This window comes from Anomaloglossus baeobatrachus, chromosome 1 (assembly GCF_048569485.1).
Source record: "Anomaloglossus baeobatrachus isolate aAnoBae1 chromosome 1, aAnoBae1.hap1, whole genome shotgun sequence".
Taxonomy (NCBI): domain Eukaryota; kingdom Metazoa; phylum Chordata; class Amphibia; order Anura; family Aromobatidae; genus Anomaloglossus; species Anomaloglossus baeobatrachus.
The window spans coordinates 291,544,046-291,564,711 of NC_134353.1; the positions used below are offsets into that span (position 1 = coordinate 291,544,046).

Below are 20,666 nucleotides of genomic sequence, written 5' to 3' on the forward strand. Positions count from 1 at the left end.
TTTTCGTAATTTGGCAAGGTGATCCTCTATCCCTAGACACCTTTCATCAATATATCTCTTCCGCCCGTCCGGGACTTACCTTCACGGTACACAGCGATCCCTTCCAAATCAACTTTCTGGACACCCTCGTCATCTTATCCTCTGAAGGGACCATTACAACCGATCTATACGTCAAACCCACTGACAAAAACAGCCTCTTGCTGTATTCAAGCTGCCACCCTCCACACATCAAAAAATCACTACCCATTTCACAGCATAAGAGAGTGGAAAGGATCGTTTCTGACCCTCAGACACAATCATCTAGGTTTCGTGAGATGGGAGAGAAATTCCTCTCACGAGGCTACCCTTCCTCTGTGGCCTTTAACCGTACAACCCGTGCCCGCGATGATGGTGCCAATACCCCACGAATCCATTGTGTCCAGACATATCACCCTTTTGCGCCACTTTTTAAGGAGATCATTACAAGACATTGGCCATTGTTACAGAAGGCTTACCCTTCCATCAAGGAGTTCAGGAAGCTCCCGATTTTTTGTCACAAACGAGCGAGGAACTTGAGGGATAGTCTGATTAGAGCCGACATAGGGTCGTCCATTTCACCACGACAGACCTTCTTGGGACCACCCAAAACTGGTAATTTTCCATGTCTACACTGTCTTCAATGTAATAATCTTACCAAGGGCAATAAATTCACACATCCTCATACTGGCAAAAACTTTACTATTAGAGGGTACCATACTTGTGAGTCTTCTTATGTGGTGTACTTGATCAAGTGTCCTTGCGGTCTCGGATATGTTGGGGAGACTACCCAACATATCCGAGACCGCATAAGTAAACACAAATCAACCATTAGATGTAAGCAGCTTTTACTACCCATCCCCCATCACTTTGACACTTTCCATCACACAGTAGCCCAACTGAGATTCCAGGTCATTGAGCATGTTCCATTAATGCGCAGGGGCGGTGATAGGGTCCGCAGACTCAAAGAAAGAGAAGCATTCTGGATTTTCACACTGGGTACTCTGGAACCCCGTGGGTTGAACCGAGAATATGAGGTTCATCTGTGATACACTTAATACATTCAGGATCTGGTTGTGGTCCTCTTTGATTCCTGTCCATAGAAACCTCTCTATTTTTATGTTTCGTATGTTTTTGTGTGTTATCTACCCACATGTTCACAGCTATATAATACATAACATCATTATATGAAAGTGATTTTAGATTTAGATCCATGGCAATTAAAAAGGTACTTGTTGTTGTTTTTTTAATTCTTTGTACTCCTGTCTATTTTAAGTTTTTTTTTTTTTTTTTTTTTCTTCCCTGTCAGATGCCTACTAATCTGTTTTTCTTCCTTTTAGGCTCCTTTCACCACGTGATTTCTACACACCACTGGTTCACTCTTCTGTCCTAGCGGTCACATGAAAGGCACTTACTCCCTCACATCACGGAGGTCTGTATACCACTCCTCACCGTATAATGTAGCGACACACAGTGTCCAGCAGTCCACAGTGTGATATAGCGCCGCAGTACCAATTCTCACCACTACCGTCCCTATGCAAGACATAACAAAGGAGGAAGTCAGCTTCACCTGCAGCTGATCTTCTCATTTAACCCTGCATTTAAGACAGCGTTAGTGCACAGACCAGCGCAGCAGCCAGACACTTTCTCCACTGGACACAGGTCTGTATCACCCCATACATCGGGCTTCCCTAACATGACTTCCTCATTTCGCTCACCCATAATCTATGTCTCTACAACTATAGGTTCCCTTTGCTCCTCATGGGTCTTTTTGACTGTTCCATTTCCAAGCAACCCCCCTGGGAATAACCTACTGCACAGGGCATTGTCTTCACACAGGCTGTTTCATTTCAGAGGTACTGTTATTTGATTCACCCATTTTTGCTTATGGTTGAGAAATTGTTGGCATACCATTGCATTAACCTTTGTTTCTTATGTCATAAGTCCGCAACGAATATAGGACACTGATATTGGCAATCAGGATAACTCCTGCTATCCCACTACCACCTTTAACAAGGACTCCTATACAATTCCTCCTCACGGCGGTTTATAGATTGTGAGTAAGCGCGAGTCATTTCCTATGGAGGTTTTACCTCACCTTATGCTGCATATTTTGTGGAACTGCTTATTCAAAGAGATTTTTTTTCTCTCTTATAGAATATTAACCTGCGCCATTATGGGCTATATGTTTTAAAGCAAGTATAGGAGACTTGCATTACCCACTGGATAACTTGTGCCAATTCCAGATCAGTTTCACTGGTTTCCGGATACATATTATATCTTGTACACCTTCCCACGCCGGTTGACAGGTAGTGAACATAGTATAATTATCCTTACATACACGTTTCTCCACTTACTGATATGTTCACTCCATCTTCCTCTATTAGGCTGTCTCCTCCCGGATGAGATTGGCGCTGTACCTATACGGTAGCCACTGAAACTCTTTATCTCTATTGGACAGGTACCTTTTCTTATACATATCTTATACATCTCTCCTTACCCTGAGAACTTTTTCCCCCCCCTCTTCCCCTCCCTCCTCCCCTCTCCCCTTCCACAATCTTTTCTCTTCTTTTACATTTCACTCTTCTTTTACTTATATCTAGCTTTGACATGTGATCTTCTACCCTGGTAATATACCATTACATGATTTCCTTAAGACTTTGACTGGCTGACCCCGACTTTCAATCGTTTAGTCACAGGTACCCACAAATCACTCAATAGTCGTGTACATGTCATGATTCACTGCATGATTTTTAATACGATTATCCTGTTTTTTCACCTAGTGCTCACACGCACCAATCATTCTCTCCTTTTGAGTGGTGACTCGTATCGCTCCTTTTCGAGTAGTGTTCATATATTGACTCCTCTGCCTCATAGGTATGTGCATTTGTTCGTCTCTTCATACATACGCATGATAAACTTTCAGTTTGCACACAAATTTCTTCGGATGATGTCCTAATCTTCTCCCTGGGTATATATATGCTATCACCCCATATGTTTGTACTTTTTTCACCCTGCAACTGTAATGCGTGTTACATGTTCTTTTTTGTACATTGTATATAAGTGACCGGAGCTGTGTCTCCTGGTAATTATCTCTTGTGTTATGTATTAATTTTGTTTTTATGTTTTCTTTATAGTCTGATATATTCTCTTGATAAAGGTCAAGGTGTGACCGAAACGTTGAGATAAGACTATTACACAATAAAAAACATCAAAGATACTCAGACATTGTTTTCTTTCTTCTTCGAGTACCGGGGATAATTTTGGAGTTGAGTTGATTGTTTCTCCAGAGCACCCGAATATATATAGTGAGCCAGGTCTATACGATTTACAAAGGATTTTAGAGACCTTATGTCCGTCGCTCTGCCCCAGTACCAGATGCCCAGTCGCCACTACTTCTCTAAGAAAGGTGTGCCTGCGCTACACCATCATGTCGCACACAACATCACCACTTCCTTGAGAAACTCTGTGTGTGAATGGGTGCATTTCACCACCGATACTTGGACCAGTAAGCATGGACAGGGACGTTACATGTCGCTGACTGGGCACTGGGTAACTATGGTGATAGATGGTAAAGGGTCTGCTGTACAAGTCTTGCCGTCCCCACGACTTGTGCGTCAATCCTCTGTCTGTCCAAGCTCCTCCACTGCTTCTGCCTCCTCAACCTCATCTGGGTCCTCCACCTCCGCCCCAAGCCTGCCTGGTCAGGCCACCCGCGTTGTAACTGCGCACAAGGAATCACGCACACCTCATTACTATGCTGGCAGCAGAGCGCAACGGCATCAGGCGGTCTTTATCTTGAAATGTCTTGGAAATAAGAGTCACACAGCGCCTGAGTTGTGGGTAGCTCTGGAGACTGAGTTTGGTAAATGGTTGTCTCCACTCAACCTGCAGCCTGGTAAGGCCGTGTGCAACAATGCTGCAAACCTGAGTGCGGCCCTTCGCCTGGGCAAGGTGACACATGTGCCTTGTATGGCTCACGTGTTGAACCTTGTTGTCCAGCAATTTTTAACACACTATCCCAGCCTAGATGGCCTTCTGAACAGGGCACGAAAACTGTCTGCTCACTTCCGCCGTTCAACCGCCGCAGCTTACTGACTTGCATCGCTGCAGAAGTCTTTCAGCATGCCAGTTCATCGCCTGAAATGCGATGTGCCGACACGCTGGAATTCGACTCTCCACATGTTACAGCGACTGTGGCAGCACCGCCGAGCACTGGTGCAATACGTCATAACGTATAGCCTGGGCCAACGAGATGCTGAGGTGGGGCAGATCACCCTCATGGAGTGGTCTCAGATCACTATGCACCCTTCTGCACAGTTTCGACATGGCGACGAATATGTTTAGCGCTGACAATGCCATTATCAGCATGACAATTTCAGTCATTTACATGCTGGAGCACACGCTAAACACTATTTGGAGTCATGGGGTGGGAGAACAGGAAGGGGAGGAAGTACAGGAAGATTCATATGCGCAAGGGACAACAACATCACCAAGGTCCAGACGTTCATCATCACCAAGGCGGCAGGCATGGGACCATGGGGGACAGGGATCAACAAGGGCGCATGGTAGCAGGCAAAATGTTGAGGAAGGTGCAGGAGAACATGAAGAAATGGAGGACGAACTGTCCATGGACATGGAAGACTCAGTGGATGAGGGAGACCTTGGTCAACTTTCAGTTGAAAGAGGTTTGGGGGAGATGTCAGAGGAAGAAAGAACGGTTAGCACCTCTATGCCACAAACAAAGTATGAAGTTGGTCCGCCTGGCTGCGCAAGACACATGAGCGCCTTCTTGCTGCACTACCTACAACATGACCCTCGGATTGTCAAAATTAGAAGTGATGATGACTACTGGCTTGCCACACTATTAGATCCCCGGTACAAGTCCAAATTTTGTGACATAATACCAGCCATAGAAAGGGACGCACGTATGCAGGAGTATCAGCAGAAGCTGTTACTCGATCTTAGCTTGGCTTTTCCACCAAACAACCGTGGTGCACGGAGTGAATCTCCCAGTTGTAACTTGACAAACATGGGACGGTCTCATCATCATCAACAGTTTAACCGTACCAGCAGCACCGTATCTGGTGTTGGTAACAGCAATTTTATTGAATCGTTTCATAATTTTTTTAGACCATCCTTTGCAAGGCCACCAGAGACAACAAGTCTGACACATAGTCAATGGCTGGAGAGGATGATACAGGAGTATCTCCAAATGAACATCGATGCCATGACTTTGCAAATGGAGCCTTGCTGATTTTGGGCTTAAAATCTTGAAAAATGGCCAGAGCTCTCCACTTACGCCTTGGAGATCTTATCGTGTCCAGCTGCCAGGGTTGTCTCTGAATGTGTCTTCAGTGCTGCTGGGTGTGTGCTGACAGATAAGCGCACGCGTCTGTCCAGTGACAATGTGGACAGACTAACGTTCATCAAAATGAACAAGTCATGCATCCGCAAGGAATGTACTACCCCTGTCTCATCCTGGGGAGAGTAAATGCTTGTGTATTTGGAATGTGCTTGATGCAAATCTACCTGTGAAGTGTACAACTGGGTCACAAGTGCTGCCACTGAAGGGGTGTCTGTGGCCCAATTTTTGGAAAAAAAGGGAGACTCCGCTTGGAGTAAAACTTACTTGCAGTGTTTCTAAAAATGATCCAAGATGAACAGATCTGGGATCAGCAAAGACTTTGCTACCTACCCCGGTGTCATCCTGGGGACAGTTAAGGATGGCGTATTTTTGAATGTGCTTGATGCAAATCTACCTTTGAAGTGTACAACTGGGTCACAAGTGCTGCAACTGAAGGGTTGTCTGTCTGGCCCAATTTTTGGAAAAAAGGGAGACTCCGCTTGGAGTAACCCTTGCTGTGTTTTTAAAAAGGAGCCAAGATGAACAAGTCATGGTTCAGCAAAGACTTTGCTACCTACCCCGGTGTCATCCTGGGGACGGTTAAGGATGGAGTATTTTTGAATGTGCTTGATGCAAATCTACCTGTCAAGTGTTCAACTGGGGCACAAGTGCTGCCACTGAAGGGGTGTCTGTGTGGCCCAATTTTTGGATAAAAGGGAGACTCCGCTTGGAGTCACCTTGCGGTGTTTTACATGATTTTAGAAGGGCATGCCATGCCTATATCTGTGTCTCGTCCTCTTTTTCCTCGTAACGCTGTTTTGTTTTCGCATGAGGATTTGTTCTTGTCACTTTCCCATGTGTTTGTGTTGTGTTGTGAGTTGTTTGTCACCTTTTGGACACCTTTGAGGGTGTTTTCTAGGTGTTTTTATGGGTTTTTGATTGCCTCCCATTGTTTCCTATGGGGTTCGAGCGGTTCGCCGAACCGGTTGCCGAACCGAACTTGAACGCGACCTCAGTTCGGTGAACCAAGCTCGAACCGAACCGCGACCGGTTCGCTCATCTCTAGTAATGACATCAACACCCTATATAAGGTGTGCTAATTATTAGGAAAATTCCTTTCCTTTGGCAAAATGGATCAGAAGGGAGATTTGACAGACTCTGAAAAGTCCAAAATTGTGAGATGTCTTGCAAAGGGATGCAGCTGTCTTGAAATTGCAAAACGTTTGAAGTGTGATCACCGAACAATCAAGCATTTCATGGCAAATAGCCAACTGGGTCGCAAGAAGCATGTTGGGCAAAAAAGGCGCAAAATAACTGCCCATGAATTGAGGAAAATCAAGTGTGAAGCTGCCAAGATGCCATTGGCCACCAGTTTGGCCATTTTTCAGAGCTGCAACATTACTAGAGTATCAAAAAGCACAAAGTGTGCCACACTCAGGGACATGGTCAAGGTAAGGAAGGCTGAAAAACGACCACCTTTGAACAAGAAACTTTTTGGGTTGATTGAGAACATATTTGTTGATCAATAATAAAAAAACCCCCTCTAAAATACAACTTGTCTGCACACGGTATATTAACCAATAGACCAGACTGCATATCAAATATACGGGTTGGGGGCCATTTGGGTAATAGTGATCACAAATGAATACTTTTTAATGTATCCTTTAATAAGTTGTATGGTAGAAAGGACACTGAATTTCAGGAAGGTTAATTTCCAATGTATAAGAAATGAAGTTAGTGCCATAAACTGCGACAATGTCCTAAGAATAGTGATGGGCGATCCCGACATGTAAAGGTCGGGGATCGTACTGATCACATAGTGATTGTGTACATGATCCCGAGCACGAGCTTTCCTGGGAAGCTCATGTTACAGATCGGGTACAGATCGGGTCCAGGGGCTGTAAAAAGAAACAAACATATTATTAAAAAACATTCTGATCATACTTACAGGTCCCGCGATGCGTCCTGAAAACTGTCTCCTGGCCGCTTCTGCTTCTGCGTCCGATCATTGCTGTGCCGCCAGTAACCAGTACTGACTTACAGGACCTTCAATGACGTCATAGCCATGTGACTGGTCTGGTGGGAATGTTGTACAGACTGGTCACATGACTATGATGTCATCGAAGGTCCTTTTAACTGAACTTTGACTGTCATTGTGCGAGTTTGGCATCACGATGCATAATCTCCTGACAGGAGCAGGTCAGTTGCATATAGCTCCATGCAACTGAGGTGCTCCTGTCCAGAGAGTGTCAGGCCGTGTGGGGTGATGCGAATGCGAGACTGCACGAGTCATACTCTAAGGGCGGCTTTGCACACTACGACATCGCAGGTGCGATGTCGGTGGGGTCAAATCGAAAGTGCCGCACATCCGGCGTCACTTGCGATGTCGTAGTGTGTAAATCCTAGATGATACGATGAACGAGCGCAAAAGCGTCGTTATCGTATCATCGCTGCAGCCTCCGACATTTCCATAATGCCGGTGCAGCGACAGGTGCGATGTTGTTCCTCGCTCCTGCGGCAGCACACATCGCTGTGTATGAAGCCGCAGGAGCGAGGAACTTCACCTTACCTGCCGCCGGCTGCAATGAGAAGGACGGAGGTGGGCGGGATGTTTACATCCTGCTCATCTCCGCCCCTCCACTTCAATTGGCCGCCTGCCGTGTGACGTCGCTGTGACGCCGCACGACCCGCCCCCTTAGGAAGGAGGCGGGTCGCCGGCCAGAGGGACGTCGCACGGCAGGTATGTGCGTGTGAAACTGCCGTAGCGATAATAATCGCTACGGCAGGTTTCACTAGATATTGCACGTGCGACGGGGGCGGGACTATCGCTGCAGCATCGGTAACACATTGTTACCGATGTCGCAGCGTGCAAAGCCCGCCTTAGTGTCAGCCTGCTTCTCGCTCTGTACAGAGCAATGCAGCAGAACTGACAAGGCTCTCTTTGTATAGACTTTGTCTGTACAGAGTGATAAAGCTGACATTGCTGTCTCTGTGGATTATTTGGTCAGACTAAGGATTTTTTTTATAATAAAGATGGAGTCTAAATGTTTTTTTTTGTTTTATTTCTAATAAAAAAAAATCTTTGTGTTGTGTTTTTTTTTACTGTTTACTAGAAATTCATAGTGGTCATTTCTAATTTGGTGTGACACTATGAATTTCAGGCTTTGTACCATCTGAGAATACAAAGCTGGTATTAACTCCTTTATTACTCAGGGCCACTGGTCGAGCCGGGTAAAGGGCCTGGAAATGGCGCTAAGAAACAATACGCCATTTCCAGGGGTGGCTGCGGGCTGCAGAGAATCCCAGACCCCAGCTGCCTGGCTTTACCAGACTGGCGATCTAAATACGTCGGGAGCCCATGCATTTTTTTTTATTATTTTTTTTATAGGCACATGCGTGTCTCCAGTACTCAGATTGTTGTCATATTGGATGTATTTCTGAACACTGAAGAACTAGTGCAATAAAATTTGAGGTGCGTTTCTCAGAATGTACAAAAAAGATTAATAAAACTGAAAAAAATGCAGTTTTAATATTTCAAACTTCTGCTGCATCAACTGCATATAAAATAGTAGTATCAAGCTACTTACTACCTCCCTAGATAAACACATTACAGGGCATAGTTTATAAAAAAGACATTTATGGGATTTTTCCGTTGTTCTTGAACCACATAGGCTCTGCAATATGACAATCTATTCTGAATAGAGCCAAATTTGGGTTGCAAAATTCCAATATTACTTCTTCCCATTCTGATCCCTCCCATTTGTCCAAACAGACATATTTGACTACATGTGAAGTATTTCGGCTATAATAATAAAGTGGGTAATAAACTGTGGGGTCTACTCACTTTTTGGTGTTACCTTTTGCAAAAGTGAAAAATATGGGGCTAAAGCAACATTTTTGTGAAAAAAAATGAAAATGTTAAATATGACGACCTAATGTTATCAAATTCTGTAAAGTACCTAGGGGTTCAAAAAGCTGCCATTGAATAAAATCCCCTAGTTTCCAAAATAGGGTCATTTGTGGGGGGTTTCGGCTGTTTAGGTACCTTAGGGGCTCTGCAAATGTGACATGGTGCACGCAATGTATTGCAAACAAATTTGTGTTCCAAAATTTAAATATTGCTTCTTCCGTTCCGAGCCCTGCTGTGTGTCCAAACAGAACTTTTTGACCACATGTGGGGTATGCCTGCACTTATAAGAAAGTGAATAATACATTGTGCAGTCCACTTTTTGGTGTAAGCTCTTACAAAAGTGAGCTATAGAAACATTTTTGGGAAACAGATGAACATTTTCAATATGATGACCTAATATTATTAAATCCTGTGAAGTACCTGTAGGTTCAAAATGCTCAGTATACCCCTGAATAAAATTCCTAAGTGATCTAGTTTTCAAAATAGGGTCACTTGTAAGGGGTTTCTTCTGTTTAGGCGCCAAATTTGTGTTCCAAAATTCAAATATTGCTCCTTCCCTTCCAAGCCCATCCGTGTGTCCATACAGAGGTTTCGGATCACATGTGGGGTATCAGCACACTCAGAAGAAACTGGGTAACAAATTTTGGGGTTCATTTTCTCATGCTATCCTTTGTAAAAGTGAATAAATTGGGGCTAAAGCAACATTTTTAGGTAAAATATCGTTTATTTTTTTCATTCCCCTTTGCATTAATCCCTGTGCATGGTTAATAAACTTGTTGGATGTAGTTTTGAGTAGTTTGAGGGGTGCAGTTTTTAGAATGGTGCCACTTTTGGGTATTTTCTGTCACCTAGGCCTCTCGAAGTCACTTCAAATGTGATATGGTCCCTAAAAAAAGTTTTTGAAAAACTTGTAGGAAAAATGAGAATTTAGTGATAGCAGGGTTAAAATTTTAACTTTGTAATAAAAAAATATGTTTCAAAAATAGCGCTGATATAAAGTAGATGTTGTAAATGTTCTTTGTTAACTATTTCTGTGACATAACCCTGTGGTATAAGGGCATAAAAATGTTCAAACTTTTTGCCAAATTTAAGATTTTATTTTACAAATAAATGCAAATAATCTTGTCTTAAATTTCCCACCAACAGTAAGTACAATATGTCTTGAAAAAACAATCTCAAACAATCTCAGAATCACTGGGATCCGTTGAAGCATTCCAGAGCTATAACCTCATGAAGTGACACTGGTCAGATTTCTAAAATTTGACCTGGTCATTAAGGTCAAAATTGGCTCTGTCATTAAGGGGTTGATAGCATCAGAGACAAGAACAGGTTGTCTAGTATCAAACTTTTTTTTATCTCTACTGGCTAACACGGTACAAAGATATATTTTACCTGTAGTCTCTGATGACAGGTCACAGGTATTTATTACAAGTGCAGAAGAATAGGGGAGGCTTGGTGCAATATCTAAAGGCTTATCAGTTCTGCAACAAAGAGACCATAAAACATGGATTCTGATGAACCGATTCAAACAAAGATAAGAACTAGCTAAAACCAGCCCTCAATAAAGCAACACAGAGGCTGCGGTGTCACTATTAGGCTATGTGCCCACGCTGCAGATTTACCGCGGATTTTGCCGCGGATTTGCCGCGGATTTTCCGTAAATCTGCAGCAGCGGCACTTCCAAGCCATTTCAATGGCATTTTGGAAATGCTGTGTCCATGCTGCGGATTTTTCCGCGGCGGATTTGCCGCGGATTTTGAATCGGAAAAATCTGCAGCATGTCAATTATTGTTGCGGATTTTGGTGCGGATTTTGGGTATAGAATGGAGAAAAAAAAAAATCCGCATCAAAATCCGCGGCAAATTCGCGGTAATCCGCGGTAAATCCGCAGCAAATCCGCGGCAAAAATAAGGTGCGGATTTGCCGCGAAAGTCGCGGATTTTCATGCAGAAAAATCCGCAGGTACATTCTACCGTGGACACATAGCCTTACTGAATACCACAAAGCTAATACAAAACACAAAGTAATCAAAGGTATATAGATAAATTAATTGCTTAAATTGTAATCCAAACAAGGTATAAAATATTAACCGTAATAATCACAATGTAATATTCACTTTGTTTATATTGTTGTGACGAGGCTATTGTTATGAGCGCTCCAGGTTTTGTGTGTAAATATTTAAGAAAAGGATGCTGTGGGCATTTTACCCAATCATGTGTTTATTTTACACACAGTGGGTGAGGTAGGAATATGTTGGGTTAACCCCTTTATGACCTTGGACGTACCTATAATATTAATTTTATTTATGTGGCGTCAACATATTACGCAGCACTTTGGATTTCAAAGGGGACATACACAGACAATATCAGACATTACAAGTCTCCAATCTCTACACAAAGGGCATAACCTATTTTGATTACAGCCTTTAAAAGGAAGAAGGAAGGTGGCACTCTCCATGACCAGTGCATAAAAGTCCAATTTATTCAACCAAGTGCTATAAAAACATGTGGAGTGGAAGCCAGGTGCAGGGACTCCTAGGGCCCTCAGAAAGCCCGCACCTGGCTTCCACCCCGCATGTTTTTATAGCACTTGGTTGAATAAATTGGACTTTTATGCACTGGTCATGGAGAGTGCCACCTTCTTTCTTCCTTTGAAAGAAGATGTCTTGCCTAATTTAAGCATGCACCCCTGGCCGCCTTTGGATTTTCGGTGGATTTTCATCTCCTTCACAGCCAGTGTCAAGGTAAAGGTACCGTCACACTTAGCGACGCTCCAGCGATCCCAATGTGGCGCCCCTGACCTGGTCAGGCACCACTGAGTACTGCACCCATGCTGGGGACAGTACAATACAGGTAATCCAGAAGGCTGACCGGGGTGTGGAACACAGGCGCATAGTGATCAGGTCTCACACATGTACCCATGAGAGGACCCCTGGGGATCCCAGGAGGGGGCAAAGCCTATACCTCCACTGGAATAGTGGCAGGGGGTTAAAAAGCCTCCATCTCCTCTCAAGGGGTGTGGTGGAGAGTCTGGTTGCTAGGTGGCGTAGGCAAGAACAGGAGAGGAGGAGCAGTGAGTCAGTTAGAAGGAGAACTCCAGAGGGCTCAGTGAGGAGCAGACCTGTGGGGCTGATGCTGTCTAACAGCGCCCGCGCAGTGGCTACAGACGGGGGAGAACGGTCAACTAGAAGTGCTGCCTGAAAGCCAGCTTCAGCTAGAGAGTGCACGGAGTGGGAAGTACGGAGACTTCTAGAGAGCACCAGGCCCAACCGGGCGGCAGATCCCGAAGCGAGGATAGATTCACCTTTCCCTGCTAAACCTGCCGGTGTGGGGCTCTTACAGCCCACACCACAACAACCAAAAGCCGCAGCCACGTAACCGCAAGTAGGGCCCATAGGTCACAGGAGGCAAGAGGCTGGAGTGGCCTGGCCCGGGGAACAAGCACACGGCAAAACAAGAAGGGGAGAGAGGCTTGGAGCATCTTCCCTGGGTGACCCCCATAGGGACTCAAAGTCGGGGTCACCCCAAACCACCAAGGGCTAAGGAAGGCGAGTTTGTAGTCACCCTCATACAGTCAGCCGGAAGGATACCTGGTTCCCACCTGGTTCATCCCAGCTACGCCCGGGTTACTCACCCTGCCACCTGAAGTGAGTAAAAACCCTGAAAGACACTCTGCCTGTGTGTGGTCATTCTGCGACTTGTGGTACTACAGCTTTACAAAGGGCCCTGGGGCTTGCCTCACTCTCAGGAGGCTACTACACCCGACTGCACCCACCATCAGCCCCAGGTGCCTCCTAATCTGCAGTGGCGGTCCCCTCTGACCGCAAATCTGAGAGTGGCGTCACGATCAAAACTGAAGATTCCCTACCTGTGACCAGATCCAGCTACGTGGAGTCCCTGAAGGTATGCACCGATACAACACCTGCGGGGCTTCACATCTGGCGTCACGAACAGGATAAGGACTAGACCTGTTCAGACAGGTGACCATGTGCCTAGGCGGTCCGCTTGAAAAATTGGAAGCGCCGCCATATTGCCACCATGAAAAGCGCGCTGAAAAACAACAGCAGCCCGCGCTGGAAGAAGTTACCGCCCACGAAGAGGTGTGGCTACCCAGAGATCCCCTGCAGAGTTCTGACCTTGCCAGCTATGAGAGTGGAAGCGTCGAGAGACGGCGGGAAGGAAAGGAAGCCACAAGCCTGCTGCTGGGAGAGGAGCTGCTGAAAGAGGCAGAGCAGAAACTGGACAGCTTGTTACAGGAGGCAGCGAAGAGTCCACTGCTGGGAGACCGTGCAGAAGACGGCGCAGAAGAAATGGCGTCTGACCGCAGGAACCCAGAACCAGGCTCCGCTGCCTGGTGGTACCGAGAGCTGGCCCAGTTTTGCAACCGGCTGGAGACCCGGGTCGTGGAGCAGATTCGGGAGGAACGGATGGAACTGCAGGAGCTGACCGCGGCGGTTCGGGCCTATGAAGGGAGAGCTGCATGCCGGGTGTCAGGCGGGATGGCGACGACGCAGACCCCAGTGCTACCAACAACGGGTGAGTCGAATGATGCCCCGGCCCGCGCAAGTGCCCCGACCCCTGCTGCCACGTCCGCGGTCCCTGAAGAGGCGTCCGGTGCGGCGACGCTGAAGCAGGCCGCAGCCACGCCAGGTGCGGCCCTCCAAGCCCCAGCGGCTGCAGCGATGCCCTGCTCGGCCCACCAAGACCCAGTCCCTGCAGCGATGCCCTGCCCGGCCCGCCAGGACCAGGCCGCCGCCATCCTGGGCGCGGCCCGCCAAGACCAGGCCGCCGCCATACAGGGCGCGGCCCGCCAAGCCCAAACTGCTGCAGCGACGTCCAGCCCAGCCTGCACAGAGCCCCCTGCAACAGCGACACTGATCCAGGCCGCCGCCATGCCAGGCGCGGCCCGCCAAGACCAGGCCGCCGCCATCCCGGGCGCGGCCCGCCAAGACCAGGCCGCCGCCATGCCAGGCGCGGCCCGCCAAGACCAGGCCGCCGCCATACAGGGCGCGGCCCGCCAAGACCAGGCCGCCGCCATGCCAGGCGCGGCCCGCCAAGAAAAGACTACCTCAGCATTTACCCCGGCCTGTAAGGCCAGAGCAGATACCGCTCCCCGGTCCACAGAGGTCCCTGATAGGCAGCCCACGGTGGGTGAAGACCCTGCATATTGGCAGATGAAGGCTGACCTGGAGGCCAAATTTCCACAATGGTTGGTGAGCCAGTACATACCCCCTCCGCATACCCCAAAGAGTCTCCTGCTAACTCCTGCAGCAGCTACACCAAGGAGTCCCTCACCTGGGCCGGCTGAAGAGCAGCCATCCCCGGCACTGTCACAGCTGGAGTGCCAGGAAGAACTAAGGGGGAGAGGAGGCCAGGAAGCAGAAGGGTTGACTCCGACTCCAGTGCCACCAGTAGCAGATGTGTATTCAGAGCCGGAAATGCTGCCATACTCCCGCTGGGACGAGGAGGACCTGACCCCCTCTGCAGAAGAAGAGCTGCCTAAGAGCTTCACCTGGGAGCCCACAGGCATGGATCCAGCCCGCAAGACACGGCGCAGAAGAACACAGTTTGCTCCAGCACCACAGTCTCCTGAACAGAGAGCAGTCACCGCCAGAGACCTAAAGGAGAAGCGTTTGTTGAGAGAGTCCAAAAGCCAGGCTAGAGGACCCCTGTGTTATGGCGTAGTGGAAGACTTTAATCTGAAAAGTGGTTATGGCTTCATTGTAGCACCAGGAATAAAAGAAGGGATATTTGTAAACCGCAGAGATGTGAACGCTCATCTGCCAAGAGGACACCCTTGCAGAAATCTAAAGATGGGAGATTCCGTTCAGTTCACCCTGCATCAAGGCGAAAGAGGATTGTATGCTCTGGGCGTAACGCTATGTCCCAACAAACCTTACAGCCATCCCCTGCAACAAGAAAGACAAGAAAGACAAGAAAGACAAGAAAGACAAGAAAGACAAGAAAGACAAGATAGAGATAAAGAACCAGATGTAGAAACAGATGAAGACCAAGAACGGAAAGATAAAGATCCTACAGATGAAGAAAGAGACAAAGAGCAGGAAAGTCACAGGTGCCAGTGCCCAACGTGCCCTCGCCCTAGTGAAAAAGAGGAGTAAAGTAAAGTAAAAGAAAGTAAGAAGTTACTGTTTCGACCAGTTTGAAAGTTTTGTTTTGCAACGTTCCCAAGTTCAAGAATGTGCCCACAAAAACTATTGTGAGAAATAAACTTTAGGCTATGAACTTGCTATAGCCACAAACTCTCGCAGTGTAAATAGTTACACCAGTGGCACCACCACCAGGGCCAGCCTGTTTAGGGGCTTGGCTCGTCTGCAACCAGGGGGGCCCGTCCGTAGAAAAGGGCCTTGGCTCACCTGCGACCAGAGAGCACGCCTGTTTATGGGGCCTTGGCTCACCACCACAAAGAGGGTACCTGGTCAGCACCAACAGTGGAGGCCGCCTCTGCATCCTGCCAGAAGAGGCTGACGGCGCGGATCCACCAGGCCAGGTATACCCTGAAACCACCAGCCCATGTAAGCCGCCTCTACATCCTGCCAGAAGTGGCTGAAGTCGCGGCCAACGGGAGAGGAAGATTGGAGGAAAGGTCTGGGGAAGTAGATGGCCCAGATCTGGTTACCAACAGGACCGGTGACCTGCCTCCTGAGAGGGTTTTGGGTGGGTTAACGGACTTGTGGGTGGAGGGTGGTGATGTCTGATACCTGGTGCTTTTAAAAATGTTTTACATGTTTTAATGTTTTATGCATTTTAAAATGTTGTCTTGCAGCCCGAGGACGTGCTGGTGATAACTAAGGGGGAATGTGGCGCCCCTGACCTGGTCAGGCACCACTGAGTACTGCACCCATGCTGGGGACAGTACAATACAGGTAATCCAGAAGGCTGACCGGGGTGTGGAACACAGGCGCATAGTGATCAGGTCTCACACATGTACCCATGAGAGGACCCCTGGGGATCCCAGGAGGGGGCAAAGCCTATACCTCCACTGGAATAGTGGCAGGGGGTTAAAAAGCCTCCATCTCCTCTCAAGGGGTGTGGTGGAGAGTCTGGTTGCTAGGTGGCGTAGGCAAGAACAGGAGAGGAGGAGCAGTGAGTCAGTTAGAAGGAGAACTCCAGAGGGCTCAGTGAGGAGCAGACCTGTGGGGCTGATGCTGTCTAACAGCGCCCGCGCAGTGGCTACAGACGGGGGAGAACGGTCAACTAGAAGTGCTGCCTGAAAGCCAGCTTCAGCTAGAGAGTGCACGGAGTGGGAAGTACGGAGACTTCTAGAGAGCACCAGGCCCAACCGGGCGGCAGATCCCGAAGCGAGGATAGATTCACCTTTCCCTGCTAAACCTGCCGGTGTGGGGCTCTTACAGCCCACACCACAACAACCAAAAGCCGCAGCCACGTAACCGCAAGTAGGGCCCATAGGTCACAGGAGGCAAGAGGCTGGAGTGGCCTGGCCCGGGGAACAAGCACACGGCAAAACAAGAAGGGGAGAGAGGCTTGGAGCATCTTCCCTGGGTGACCCCCATAGGGACTCAAAGTCGGGGTCACCCCAAACCACCAAGGGCTAAGGAAGGCGAGTTTGTAGTCACCCTCATACAGTCAGCCGGAAGGATACCTGGTTCCCACCTGGTTCATCCCAGCTACGCCCGGGTTACTCACCCTGCCACCTGAAGTGAGTAAAAACCCTGAAAGACACTCTGCCTGTGTGTGGTCATTCTGCGACTTGTGGTACTACAGCTTTACAAAGGGCCCTGGGGCTTGCCTCACTCTCAGGAGGCTACTACACCCGACTGCACCCACCATCAGCCCCAGGTGCCTCCTAATCTGCAGTGGCGGTCCCCTCTGACCGCAAATCTGAGAGTGGCGTCACGATCAAAACTGAAGATTCCCTACCTGTGACCAGATCCAGCTACGTGGAGTCCCTGAAGGTATGCACCGATACAACACCTGCGGGGCTTCACACCACCAGCAACCTGACCTGGCAGGGATCGCTGGAGCGTCGCTACACGGGTTGCTGGTGAGCTGTCACACAGGCAGATCTCACCAGCAACCAGTGACCAGCCCCCAGCCAGCAGCGACGCGTGGAAGCTATGCTGCGCTTGGTAACTAAGGTAAATATCGGGTAACCAACCCGATACTTACCTTGGTTACCAGCGCACACCGCTTAGCGCTGGCTCCCTGCACTCCTAGCCAGAGTACACAACGGGTTAATTACCCGATGTGTAGTCTGGCTATGTGTGCAGGGAGCAGGGAGCCGGCACTGACAGTGTGAGAGTGGCGGACGCTGGTAACGAAGGTAAATATCGGGTAACCAAGGAAAGGGCTCTTTGGTTACCCGATATTTACATTGGTTACCAGCGTCCGCAGAAGCCGGCTCCCTGCTCACTGCACATTCAGTTGTTGCTCTCTCGCTGTCACACACAGGGTTGTGTGCTTCACAGCGGGAGAGCAACAACTAAAAAATGGTCCAGGACATTCAGCAACAACCAGAGACCTCACAGCAGGGGCCAGGTTGTTGCTGGATGTTACACACATCGCTAGCAACATCGCTGTTACGTCACAAAAGTCGTGCCTCACCAGCGATGTTGTTAGTGATGTTGCATAGTGTGACGGTACCTTTAGAAATTTAAGTAGGAAGGAGGGTTTGAGGTTTATGGAGAACTTGGACAACTTCTCTGCTAGCTACAGGCTGTATGCTAGGGATGGATTGAACATCAATGGGATGGTGCAGCTGTGCTGGGGGAAATGATGGCTAGAAGGTTGGAGGACTGTTTAAACTAGAGGGGAAAGCATTTGCTGTACAGGAGGAGAGGATACTGTAGATAGTGACCTTGGCATAAGTAATGAAATTGAGGGTAACATGGGGGAGGAGTTAGGACAGTCAATACAATGAACAGGAATAGAAGTACCGAGAAATATATAAAGTGCATGTACATTAATGCCAGACGCCTCACCAACAAGATGAAAGAATTAAAATTAATATTGTTGTAAAAAATATGACATGGTGGAGATAACGGAGACCTGGCTGGACGAGAGCTATGACTAGGCTGTTACCTTACAGGGATATAGTCTCTTCAGGAATGACCGTACAAAAAGCGAGGGGGAGGTATGTTTATATCTAAAATGGTCCCTAAAATCCATCCTGTGAGAAAATATGTGCTGCTAATGAAAATGTAAAGTCCCTATGGGTGAAGATTAGGGAAGGGAAAAAGAATAACAAAATGGCAGAAAATATACTCATAAAGCAAATAAATTAGCAGCGAGTCAGGGAGAAGTAATTATTATGGGGGACTTAACTACTCTGAAATAAATTGGGGAGCAAAAACCTTCAGGACCAACAAAGGAGACAGGTTTTTGACAACAATGAAAGACAATTACCTTTCATAACTGGTTCAGAACCCAACAAGAAGAGGGGCACTGCTAGGCCTTATACACAGTGTGCAGAATTATTAGGCAAATGAGTATTTTGATCTCATGATACTTTTTATACATGTTGTCCTACTCCAAGCTGTATAGGCTGAGAGCCAACTACCAATTAAGAAAATCAGGTGATGTGCATCTCTGTAATGAGGAGGGGTGTGGTGTAATGACATCAACACCCTATATAAAGTGTGCTAATTATTAGGCAACTTCCTTTCCTTTGGCAAAATGGATCAGAAGAGAGATTTGACGGGCTCTGAAGAGTCCAAAATTGTGAGATGTCTTGCAGAGGGATGCAGCAGTCTTGAAATTGCAAAACGTTTGAAGCGTGATCACTGAACAATCAAGCGTTTCATGGCAAACAGCCAACAGGGTCACAAGAAGCATGTTGGGCAAAAATAACTGCCAATGAATTGAGTAAAATCAAGCGTGAAGCTGCCAAGATGCCATTGGCCACCAGTTTGGCCATATTTCAGAGCTGCAACATTGCTGGAGTATCAAAAAGCACAAAGTGTGCCACACAGGGACATGGTCAAGGTAAGGAAGGCTGAAAAACGACCACCTTTGAACAAGAAACATAAGATAAAACATCACGACTGGGCCAAGAAATATCTTAAGACTGATTTTTCAAAGGTTTTATGGACTGATGAAATGAGAGTGACTCTTGATGGGCCAGATGGATGGGCCAGAGGTTGGATCATTAAAGGGCAGAGAGTTCCACTCAGACTCAGACTCCAGCAAGGTTGAGGTGGGGTACTGGTATGGGCTGGTATCATCAAAGATGAACTTGTGGGATCTTTTCGGGTTGAGGATGGAGTGAAGCTCAACTCCCAGACCTACTGCCTCTGGAAGACAACTTCTTCAAGCAGTGGTACAGGAAGAAGTCGGTTATATTGGTTTACCTGGTGAAAATAAATAAGTGAGATGAGAATATATTTGGTTTTTATTAAGTTGCCTAATAATTCTGCACAGTAATAGTTACCTGCACAAACCGATATCCTCCTAATGCCTGCTTTACACGCTTCAATAAATCTTTCAATCCGTCGTCGGGGTCAAGTTGTAAGTGACGCACATCCGGCATCGTTCGTGACGTATTTGCGTGTGACACCTACGTGCGATCAAGATTGAACGCAAATACGGTGATCGCATACACGTCGTCTATTCCTCATACATTGGACGTTTTGTTGTACGAACCTAGTCAATTGAAACGTGTGACATCCCTCATACGATTTTGATGTCTGAGGCTATGTGCGCAGGTGTGCGCTCTGCACCGCAGCTTAAAAAAGGTCCGCTTCAGAGTGCAGCTGAAAAGCTGCGTTCTGAAGCACCTCACAATGTCTGTCATTCACTAATCTCTGTCAGTCGGTCACTATCTCTGTCCCTCTCTCTCTGTCCATGTCAGTCTATCCCTCTTACCCCCTCTCTCATACTCACCGATCCTCGATCACCGGCGCAGCGCTGCACGGCATTCACACTGCTCCGGCGGCTTTTACTATTTTGAAAAAGCCGGCGGCCCATTAAACAATCTCGTATTCCCTGCTTTCCCTGCCCACCGGCGCCTATGATTGGTTGCAGTGAGACAGGCCCCCACGCTGTATGACAGGTGTCTCACTGCACCCAATCACAGCAGCCGGTGGGCGTGTCTATACTGTGCAGTGACAGAAATAATTAAATAATTAAAAAAAACGGCGTGCGGTCCCCCCCAATTTTAAAACCAGCCAGATAAAGCCATACGGCTGAAGGCTGGTATTCTCAGGATGGGGAGCTCCAGCCCAGAATTGCCGCATACATTAGATGCGACAGTTCTGGGACTGTACCCGGCTCTTCCCAATTTGCCCTGGTGCGTTGGCAAATCGGGGTAAGAAGGAGTTATTGGCAGCCCATAGTTGCCACTAAATCCTAGATTAATCATGTCAGGCGTCTCCCCGAGATACCTTCCATGATTAATCTGTAAGTGACAGTAAATAAA

The 20,666-nt window shown here is 47.5% G+C and overlaps 1 protein-coding gene and 1 long non-coding RNA gene across 4 annotated transcripts in view; one reads left to right on the forward strand and one right to left on the reverse strand.

Moving 5' to 3' along the window:
- LOC142311972 (alcohol dehydrogenase 1) overlaps positions 1–20,666 on the reverse strand; it is a 490,686-nt gene that overhangs the window by 435,918 nt on the left and 34,102 nt on the right. The gene's annotated exons all lie outside the window — the stretch shown is intronic.
- LOC142291959 (uncharacterized) lies at positions 2,181–3,000 on the forward strand. Of its 2 annotated transcripts, XR_012750560.1 has the most exons (4): positions 2,181–2,324; positions 2,403–2,476; positions 2,619–2,714; positions 2,799–3,000. It is a non-coding gene; the product is annotated as an uncharacterized LOC142291959 (long non-coding RNA). The 2 variants fall into 2 exon arrangements; XR_012750559.1 differs by having other exon boundaries at positions 2,619–3,000.